The 11,603-nt window shown below is 40.2% G+C and overlaps 1 pseudogene; it reads right to left on the bottom strand.

Annotated features, from left to right (window-relative positions):
• Positions 1-4,373: 4,373 nt before the first annotated feature.
• LOC101017910 lies at positions 4,374-7,972 on the bottom strand (annotated as a pseudogene).
• Positions 7,973-11,603: the final 3,631 nt, after the last annotated feature.

Raw genomic sequence — 11,603 nt, 5'->3', positions numbered from 1 at the left:
AACATGCAATTGTTTATACGGTTTCCCTTTTCTGACTGTCTTTTCATGGGCACCCAAGTTACCTCCACTTATTGAGCATTTACTGTCTTCTAGAATTTAGACAATGTAAGAATATCATATATGTGTATGTACTTTAAGCTCATTAATTAGCTACATTATTATCTCTGTTGTACAGATGAAAAATACTGAGGCTGGGAGAGGTTAGGGAAATGTCAAAAGGTCAGAAACCCAGCAAATGACAGACACAGGGTTCAACCTCAGGTGTTATTCCAGAGTCTAAGATCTGAGCTTTTATGCTATCTTCTTGCTAGTTTCCTGGCTTCAACTGATGTTTGAGATTCAGTAATAAGAATAGTATCTCTTGACCCATAGTTGGAACGTTTTCTGGGCTTCTGGATGAATATAACAATAGCAGCAGACTGAACATATGTTTCTAATTTTAATCCCTTGATACAGTTTGGCTGTGTCTCCCACCAAATCTCATCTTAAATTGTAGTTCCCATAATCCCCACGTGTCGTGGGAGGGACCAGGTGGAGATAAGTGAATCATGGGGGCAGTTTCCCCCATCCTGTTCTCCTGATAGTGAGTTAGTTCTCATGAGATCTGATGGTTTTATAAGGAGCTTCCCTCTTCGCTGGACACTTGTTCTTCTCCCTCCTGCCACCATCTAAGAAGTGCTTTGCTCCTCCTTCACCTTCCACCATGATTTTAAAGCCTCTCCAGCCGTGTGGAACTGTGAGTCCATTAATTTTTTATAAATTACCCAGTCTCAGGTGTGTCTTTATTGGCAGCGTGAGAATGGACTAATACATATTAAAATGACAATAGAGGGACTTTTCTTAAAGCATAAAGTCATAAGAACAAGAAGAACTGAAAGGAAAAAGTAGCAAAGAAAGGTATAACTGACTCAGCAAAGCTAAGACAGCTGAATCTTAAACTGATAGTAGGGAAAGCCCAGCTACCCTGACCTATACTGTTCAAATTGGTGGCAGTGACGAGGAAGAGACGGGCGGCTAAAATAAGAGCTGGTTGAGAGAGCTTCTAAAAAAATTATTTGGTCCCAAGATTCCTTCCCCCACCTCAACCTTGACACAACCAATAACTGCCCTCCCCCTACCCACGTTTTATTTCCTGGAGAGAGTTTCTGGACTGGAAGACTACAAGCATATGTGAGGGCAGAAGTATCTTATTGAAAGGGGGATTTTTAAGAATGAATATTCAGTAGGCTGGGTACGGTGACTCACGCCTGTAATCCTAGCAGTTTGGGAGGTCGAGGCCAACGGATCATTTGAGGTCAGGAGTCGAGACCAGCCTGGCCAACATGGTGAAACCCTGTCTCGACTAAAAATACAAAAAAAATTAGCCGTGCATGGTGGCGCATGCCTGTAAGCCCAGCTACTCAGAAGGCTGAGGCAGGAGAATCGCTTGAGCCCAGGAGGTGAAGGTTTCAGTGAGCCGAGATTGTGCCATTGCACTCCAGCCTGAGCGACGGAGTGAGACTGTCTCAAAAACAAAAAAAGTGTAAACATGAAATGAATGAGCAAAAGTAAATATGTAAGTAAACATGAAATGAATTTGCAAAAAGATGAAGGTGGTGGGAACAGGAAGAGATAGGAGTGGAGCCCTGCTGTTGTTTGTTGTAAAGGCAACTAGTCTCATTAAACTCTTGCATATATAACTTTAAAAACTACAACAAAATCTTCTTAACATGTAAGGAAAGCTGTGTATAGACTTCTCATTTTCCAACTCTTAGAATCAGGGAGTACACGAGCAGGTTTATTACATGGGCATACTGTGTGATGCTGACCCAGGCAGGACACATAGTACCCAATAGGTAGCTTTTCAGTCCTTGTCTCCCTCTCTCTTTCTCGTCCCTCTCATTGGCCCCAGCATCTATTGTTCCTGTCTTTATGTCCACGTGTACTCAATGTTTAGCTCTCACTTATAAGTGAGAACATGTGGTATTTGGCCTTCTGTTTCTACATTAGTTTGCTTAGGATAATGGCCGCCAGCTGCATCCATGTTGCTGCAAAGAGCATGGTCTCTTTCTTTTTTATGGCTGCATAGTATTCTGTGGTATACATGTACCATTTTTTTTTTGTCCAGTCCACCATGGATGGACACCTGAGTTGATTCTATGTCTACTATTGTGAATAGTGCTGTGATGAATACATGGGTGCATGTGTCCTTTTGATAGAATGATTTGTTTTTCCTTTGTGTATACACCCAGTAATGGGATTGCTGGGTCAAATAGCAGTTCAACTCTTGGTTCTTTCAGTAATCTCCAAACTCCTCTCCACACTGGCTGGACTAATTTATATTCCCACCAGCAGCGTATAAGTGTTTAGTCAGTGTAGAAGTTTTTCAGTTCTTGTCTCCCTTTCTCTTTCTCATCCCTCTCATTGACCCCAGGGTCTATTGTTCCTGTCTTTATGCCCACGTGTACTCAATGTTTAGCTCTCACTTATAAGTGAGAACATGTGGTATTTGGCTTTCTGTTTCTGCATTAGTTCGTTTAGGATAATGGCCTCCAGCTGCATCCATGTTGCTGCAAAGAACATGGTCTTATAAGTGTCTTCTTTTCTTCATAGCCTCACCAACATCTGTTATTTTTTGACTTTTTAACAAGTCATTCTGACTGGTATGAGATGAAATCTCATTGTGGTTTTGATTTGCATTTCTCTGATGATTAGTGTTGATGAGCATTTTTTCATGTTTTTGGCCACTTGTATGTCTGCTTTTGAGAAGTGCCTGTTCCTGTCCTTTTCCCACTTTTTAATGGTGTTGTTTTTTGCTTGTTCATTTCAGTTCCTTATAGGTTATGGATATTAGACCTTTGCTGGATGCAGTTCACCAATATTTTCCCCCATTATGTAGGTTGTCCACTGTTGATAGTTTCTTTTGCTGTGCAGAAGCTTTTTAATTTAATTACATCCCACTTGTCAATTTTTGGTTTTGTTGCAATTGCCTTTAAGGACTTAGCCATAAATTCTTTATCAAAGCCAATATCAAGAAGGATATTTCCTAGGTTTTCTTCTAGGATTTTTATAGTTTTAGGTCTTACTTTTTAGTCTTTAATTCATCTTGAGTTGATTTTTGTATATGGTGATAGGTAGGGGTCCAGTTTCATTCTTCTGCATATAGATAACCAGTTATCCCAGCACCATTTAGTGAACAGGGAGTCTTTCCCCATTACTTGTTTTTATCCACTTTTTTGAAGATCAGATGGTTGTAGGTGTGTGGCCTTATTTCTGGATTCTCTATTCTGTTCCATTGGTGTATGTGTCTGTTTTTGTGCCACTATCGTGCTGTTTTGGTTATTGTGGCCTTGTAATAGAGTTTGAAATCAGATATGGGATGCCTCCTGCTTTGTTCCTTTTGTTTAGGACTACTTAGGCTATTGAGGCTCTTTTCTGGTACCAAATGAATTGCAGCATAGTTTTTTCTAAATCTATGAAAAATGATGCTGGTAGTTTGATATGAATAGTGTTGAACCTGCAAATTGTTTTGGGCAGTATAGCCATCTTACTCATATTGATTCTTCCAATCCATGAGTATGGAATATCTTTCCATTTATTTGCCATCTCTGATTTCTTTCAGCAGTGTTTTATAGTTCTCCTTGTAGAGATCTTTCACCTTCTTGGTTAGCTGTATCCCTAGGTATTTTATTCTTTTTGTGGCTATTGTAACTGGGATCGCATTCTTGATTTCGCTCTGAGCTTGAACGCTCTTGACATTGATTTTGTATCCTGAAACTTTACTGAAGTCTTTTATCAGTTCTAGGAGCCTTTTAGTAAAGTCGTAAGGGTTTTCTAGGTATAGAATCATATCATCAGTGAAGACAGATAGTTTGACTTCTTCTTTTCCTGTTTAAATGCTTTTTATTTCTTTCTCTTGCCTGACTGCTTGGTTAGGACTTCCAGCACTATGTTGAATTAGAGTAGCCAGAGTGGGCATCCATGTCTTGTTCCAGTTCTCAAGGGGAATGTTTCCAGTATTTGCCCATTCAGTATAAGGTTGAGGGTGAGTTTGTCATAGATGGCTCTTATTATTTTGAGATATGTTCCTTTGCTGCCTAGTTTGTTGAGGGTTAGTACCATAAAGGGATGTTGTATTATTTCAAAAGCTTTCTCTGTATCTATTGAGATGATCATATGGTTTTTGTTTTTAGTTATGGTTATGTGGCAGATCATGTATATTGATTTGTGTATTTTGCATCAACTTTGCATCCCAGGAATAAAGCCTACTTGATCATGATAAATGAACTTTTTGATGTGCTGCTGGATTCAGTTTGCTAATGTTTTGTTGAGGATTGTTGCGTCTATGTTTATCAGGGATATTGGCCTAAAGTTTTGTTTTTTCACGTGTCTCTGCCAGGTTTTGGTATCAAGATGCTGGCATCATAGATGAGTTAGGAAGGAGTTCCTCCTCCTTGATGTTTTGGAATATTTTCAGTAGGGTTGGTACCAGGTCTTACTTGTATGTCTGGCAGAATTTGGCTGTCAATCTATCTGATCCAGGGCTTTTTTTGTTGGTAGGTTTTTTATTACTGATTCAACCTCAGGACTCATTAGTGGTCTATTCAGGTTTTCTTTGTCTTCCTGGATCAATCTTGGGAGCTTGTGTGTTCATAGGAATTTATCCATTTCCTATAGATTTTCTAATTTCTGTGCATAAAGGCTTTCCTAATAGTCTCTGAGGGTCTTTTGTGTTTCTGTGGGATCAGCTGAATGTCACATTTGTCATTTCTGATTGTGATTATTAGCATCTTCTCTCTTTTTTCTTTGTTAATCTAGGTAGTGGTCTATTGATCTTGTCATTTCAAGGCACCAACTTGTGGTTACCTTGATCTTTTTTTCATATTAAACATTTTATTAAACTGAGTCCTTACAACATATTTAAAATATCATGTTCCACAGTCAAATATTTAACAAAAAAATCTATATACAGTTATTGGCATACAAATTTAAGAACATAATTAAAACCAAGCTAAATCTCTCTCTCTCTGTATCTACATATATATGTATAGATGTATATCCATACAAATAGATATATAGATATATCTTCAAATTCATATCAATGAACTGGAGTACCTGAGGTTTCAAGTTGTTGGTTTTTCCAGATAGTATAAAACAGTTTTCATGCACTTTATAAAGGACACGGCAGATCCAGAAAGAATAACTTTGGTTGATAAATGCTGTCTCCCAAAGATTAAACAGAAGTCCTCAGTGGAATTAAGGTTTATCTTCAGAGGCATCTTCCAAGTGGAAGTTGGTGATGTAAGGAATGGTTCCCATGTAGCAAAGTACTGTTCATAATAGTGGATACTCTCCTCAGCCATATCTGTAAATGCTAACTTGATATCATTTTGAATATTTTATTGCCATCTTTCCCATTATGCTTTCAGGGCATTATTAGCATATTCCACTTCATCTTCAAGTTTTCCAATCTCCTCTGTAAGCAGATCACTATCTGCCTTTTTATAGGTCAAAGCTTCAACTTTGGAATCCAGTTCTGCTTGTGTTTGGTCTCTTCTTTTCATAACACCCACTAACATTTCACTATAAAGCACGTACTCATGTACAACAGGAAGCAGGGCCTCTGAGAGTCCAAACATCCATTTTTCAGTGGCCTTATAGCATCTGTCAATGCAGCTGGCAACATCTTTTAGATTATCAACCAGATCCTCTTCTGACACTGACCAAAGAATATGAATTGGACCATATTCTTTCATTTCATCAAAATATTCCCTTCCTTGAAAATTCTGAGATATTTTATCTATCAAATTTGTTTTCTGGCTAAAAATTTTAATAGTTATTCATTTCCATGAACTCTCCTTGGTGGTTTTTTGTTTGTTTGTTTTTGGTCTTTTAATTGGGGCTTTTAGCTGGGCACAGTGGCTCACACCTATAATCCCAGCACTTTGGGAGGCTGAGGAGAGCGGATCACAAGGTCAGGAGATCGAGACCATCCTGGCTAACTTGGTGAAACCCCGTCTCTACTAAAAATACAAAAAAAAAAAAAAAAAGCCAGGCATGGTGGCAGGCACCTGTAGTCCCAGCTACTTGGGAGGCTGAGGCAGGAGAATGGCATGAACCTGGGAGGCAGAGCTTGCAGTGAGCTGAGATCACACCACTGCACTCCAGCTTGGGCAACAGAGCGAGACTCCGTCTCAAAAAATAAATAAGTAAAATAAAATTTAAAAATAAAAAATAAAAAAAAATTAATTGTGGCTTTTAGCCCATTTACATTTAAGGTTAATTTTTGTTTTTTATACTTTAAGTTCTAGAGTACATGTGCACAACGTGCAGGTTTGTCACATATGTATACATGTGCCATGTTGGTGTGCTGCACCCTAACTCATCATTTACGTTAGGTATTTCTCTTAATGCTATCCCTCCCCACTCCTCCCACCCCACAACAGGCCCCTGTGTGTGATATTCCCCACTCTGTGATGTTCCCCGCCCTGTGTCCAAGTGTTCTCATTGTTCAATTCCCACCTATGAGTGAGAACATGCAGTGTTTGGTTTTCTGTCCTTGTGATAGTTTGCTCAGAATGATGGTTTCCAGCTTCATCCATGTCCTTACAAAGGACATGAACTCATCCTTTTTTATGGCTGCATAGTATTCCATGGTGTATATGTGCCACATTTTCTTAATCCAGTCTATCATTGATAGACATTTGGGTTGGTTCCAAGTCTTTGCTATTGTGAATAGTGCTGCAATAAACATACGTGTGCATGTGTCTTTATAGTAACATGATTTATAATCCTTTGGGTATATATCCAGTTAATGGGATCACTGGGTCAAATGATATTTCTAGTTCCAGATAGTTGAGGAATCGCCACACTGTCTTCCACAATGGTTGGACTAGTTTACACTCCCACCAACAGTGTAAAAGTGTTCCTATTTTTCCACATCCTCTCTAGCACCTGGTGTTTCCTGACTTTTTAATGATCGCCATTCTAACTGGTGTGAGATGGTATCTCACTGTGGTTTTGATTTGCATTTCTCTGATGATCAATGATGTTGAGCATGTTTTCATGTGTCTGTTGGCTGCATAAATGTCTTCTTTTGAGAAGTATCTGTTCATATCCTTCACCCACTTTTTGATGGGGTTGTTTGATTTTTTCTTGTAATTTTAAGTTATTTGTAGATTCTGGATATTAGCCCTTTGTCAGATGGGTAGATTGCAAAAATTTTCTCCCATTCTGTAGGTTGCCTGTTCACTCTGATGGTAGTTTCTTTTGCTGTGCAGAAGCTCTTTAGTTTAATTAGATTTCTGGGTGTTTTTTAATTCCTCTCATTGAGGATGCAACAGCTCTGACTGTTGGCTCTATCCTGCTTAGCAATCCAGGACCCTGCTTCTTGTGAGAAGAGAGTTCCCAAGCTTGTGCAGTGAGAAAAATTTTGAAGACTTCATTAAATGTTAAAGTTGGATGATCAGAAATTAGCTCAAAAATTTATGCAAAGCCTTCCTGCATGTCTCAATGAACTCATCATTAAAAGCGTTCCACCATTCCTTTTACTATAAATTTTTCTGGTAATGGTGGAATAATCAGAGTGGGGTGTGCTTCTTAAAGTTTTCCCTTTGACCAGAGGAAATCTTGATACCGTCTCCTAACTTTAAATTCACTGGAGTCAAATTCTGCACAAGATGTCTTAGTAGTAATCCTATACGTAATGAGAGTTTCTATTGTAGTAACATGACTTTCAGGTTCATCAACTGTGATGAATTTCTTTAAATCTTGTCCATCTTCAAACTTGATTTGGTTTATCATTGATAAAGGGGATGTTGGCATCATAGTGCTGAAGGAATTCATGTCCATCAGTGAGGCATCATTGCTGAACACCTCCAGGTCATCCTCGTCCAGATCTAGCACCTCTGCCTGCAGCAGGGTGGAAGAGCCCCTGCTGCCCAAGAAGCGGGCACTGGAGGCCCGAGGAGCGCACCTGAGATGCCCGGCGCTTGCTCTCCTAAATTGACCTTTTGTATGGATTTTCACATTTCAATTTCATTGAGTTCTCTGATTTTACTTCTTTTCTTCGGCTAGATTTTGGGTTGATTTATCCTCTTTTTTCTAGTTCCTTTAGGTGAAATGTTAGATTGTTAATTTGAGATTTTCTAACTTCTTGATGTAGGTGCTTGGCCCTATATACTTCACTCTCAACACTGCTTTAGCTGCTTCCAAAAGATTTTGGTATGTTGGGTCTCTACTTTTATTGATTTAAAAGAATTTTTTGATTTGTGTCTTGATTTCATTGTACACCCAAAAGTCATTCAGGAGCAAGTTGCTTCATTTCCAGGCAATTGTGTGGTTTTGAGATATCTTCCTGGCATTGATTTCTATTTTTATTGCCCTGTGGTCCTAAAATGTGCTTAGTATGATTTTGATATTTTTTAATTTATTGAGACTTGCTTTATGGTTGAGCATGTGGTCAAACTTAGAATATGTTTTGTGTGCAGATGAGAAGAATGTATGTTCTGTAGCTGTTGGGTGGACTATTCTGTAGATGTCTATTTAGGTCCAATTTGTTGAGTGTCAAGTGTAAGTCCAGAATTTGTTAGTTTTCTGCCACATGATCTAACACTGTCAGTAAGGTGTTGAAGTCTCCCACTATTATTGTGTGGCTCTCTAATCCTTTTCATAGGTCAAGAACTTGTTTTATGAATCTGGGTGTTCCAATAGTGGGTGCATATATATTTAGAATAATTAAGCCTTCTTGTTCAAATGAACCCTTTATTATTATGTAATGCCCTTCTTTGTCCTCTTGACTATTGTTGGTTTAGAGTCTGTTTCATCTCATGTAAGAATAGCGACTCTTACCTTCTTTTGTTTTCCATTTGCATGATAGATCTTTCTCCTGCCCTTTACTTTGAGCTTGTGGGTATCATTATGTGTGAGATGAGTCTCTTGAAGATGAAAGATAATTGGATGCTGTCTTTTTATCTAACTTGCTACTCTATGCCTTTTAAGTGGGGTGTTCAGATCATTTACATTCAAGGTTAATACTGATATGTGAGATTTTGATACTGTCATCATGTTGTTAGCTGGTTGTTTTGTATACTTGATTGTGTAGTTGATTCATAGTGTTGACGGACTACGAGCTTAAGTGTTTCTGTGGTAGCAGGTATTGTTCTTTTGTTTCCATGATTAGCACTCCCTTAAAGACTTCTTATAGGCCTGGTCTAGCAGTAATGAATTCCCTTTGTGTTTGCTTGTCTGAAAAGGACTTTATTTCTCCTTTGTTTATGAAGCTTAGTTTGGCAGGATACAAAATTCTTGGTTGGAGATGCTTTTTTTTTTAAGGATACTGCAATTAGGTCCCCAATCCTTTCTGGTTGTAAGATTTCTGCTGAGAGGTCCACTGCTAGCCTGATGGAGTTCCCTTTGTAAGTGACCTGACCCTTTTCTCTAGCTGCCTTTAAGATTTTTTTCTTTCATGTTGACCTTGTGTCTTGGCGCTGGTCACCTTGTATAGTATCTCACAGTGGTTCTCTGTATTTGTTGTATTTGCAGTCTCTCTAGTGGGATTGGAGACAGTTTTGTGGATTACATCCTCTAATGTGTTTTCTAAGTTGCTTACTCTCTCTTCTTCCTTCTCAGGAATGTCAATGAGTCATAGATTTGGTCTCTACAAAATCCCATATTTCTTGGATATTTTGTTCATTTTCTTAAATTGTTCTTTTTATTTTTATTTTTTGTCTGACTGAGTTGATTTGAAGAACTGATCTTCATGCTCTGAGATTCTTCAGCTTAGTCTATTCTGTTGTTAATGCTAATGGTATTATGGAATTCTTGTGGTGAATTTTTTAATTCCAGAAGTTCAGTTTAGTTCTTTCTTAAAATGGCTATTTCGTCTTTCATCTATTGTGTTATTTTACTAGATTCCTTGAATTCCTTGGATTGGATTTCAACTTTCTCCTGAACCTTAATGAGCTTCCTTGCCATCCAGATTCTGAATTCTATGTCTGTCATTTCAGTCATTTCACTCTGATTAGGAACCATTGCTGGAGAGCTAATACACTCATTTGGAGGTAAGGGGACATTATAACTTTTTGGAATGCCAGAGTTCTTATTGCTGAGTCTATCTCATCTAAGAGGACTGGTGTTCCTTTGTCTTTTTGGATTTGTTGTCATTTGGATGTTGTTTTTATATACTTCATTTCCCTTGAGGGTTCTGTGGTGTAAGTTGAGTATAGTCAATCGGCTTTGTTTCTGGGTGTTTTCAGAGAGCCAAGACTCTGTGCAAGATCTTTATTTGTGGCTAGATTCTTGCCCTGTGTTTCACAGATGATGTATATTGGAAGAATATTTTTGATGTTGTAACTTGGGCTGTCATCCAGTAGACGGTGCTTAAGAGTAATGGCCAACAGATAAGCTCTTATTTAGCTGAGTAGCTCTTCCGTATTTCAGTGGGTTTACTGCAGTGCTCTGTGGTGGGGAGGGAAGAGAGATGACTTCCCCACCAGGTCCATTCCCCTGCCTTAGGGGAGCTCCCTCCTAACACTGGCACCATGCCAACGTTGCCTTCGCTAGGTGTTCCAGGCCACAGGGCTCCTTCAGGCAGAGGCTTTGGCTGCCAGACAGGCCTCACCCTTCCTACACTGGCACTTTGGAGGGAGGCATACCCCACTCCTGCACTGTCCAGGAACCCTCTTTTACTCCTCTCAGTGTTCTGAGTGTGCAGGCTCCTCTCCCACTTAATCACTGGCCACAGATCTCAGCCTGCCACTTCTGAGCTATGTGCTGCAACCCAGGGGCATTGGGATCTGGCCTGCGGCTTTGTCCTCTGCGTTGGCCCCTGGTTGTGCTGGGGAAGCTGGAGTGCTCTCGGCCAGTGAAGAAAGCACTCTGCCTGGGCAGTGGAGGCTGTGCTGTATACCTGCTCTTGCAGGAGTGGCAAGGCAGGGCCTTGGGAGGGGCCAGGGGACAGAGGAGATGCAGAACAGACGTGCCCCGGTCCCACAGAAAGGATGGCCCCACTCTCTCCTCGCCCAGCAGCCAGCCAAGGTTAGAGCTACTCAGAGGAAGACAGAGAATCTTGTGGGATGGGTGCCTGTGGCCACATTTTGCTGCAGTTGCCCCATGTGCAAAACCTCCTTGGCTCTGCACAGCCTGGAGCGCTGTTTCTGCCTACTCTCCAGGCAGGTTCCCTTGGCAATTCAAACATCTGTGGGAGTCATGGGACTTCTTGTAGCTAATATCTGAGAGGTCCATGGTGAGAGTGTGTTACCCCGCCATCACTTCACTCAGCCTTCCTTAGGAGCTATTCAGGCCTGGGAACCAGTCCTGGTGCTCTGCAATCCTGTGCAGGGTTCCCAGCTTCCTCCCTCGTCAGCCTCAGTATCTGCCTCACCTCTCTATTACTCTGTGTTTTCTCTCTAAAGATCCATCCTAAGGATGTTGGTTTACTCAATATTTTGGTCTCTCTCACTGGGAGATGCTCCCTGGCTGCATCTGTTGGCCATCTTGTCACCTCCATCCAATTTTTCTTTTTTTTAAGATGGAGTTTCACTCTTGTCACCCAGGCTGGAGTGCAGTGGCACGATCTCCAGTCACTGCAACCTCCACCTGCTGGGTTCAAGCGACTCCTCAGC

This window comes from Papio anubis, chromosome 12 (genome assembly GCF_008728515.1).
Source record: "Papio anubis isolate 15944 chromosome 12, Panubis1.0, whole genome shotgun sequence".
Taxonomy (NCBI): domain Eukaryota; kingdom Metazoa; phylum Chordata; class Mammalia; order Primates; family Cercopithecidae; genus Papio; species Papio anubis.
Note: the sequence above shows the minus strand (reverse complement) of the source record. Positions and strands in the feature narration are given on the sequence as shown.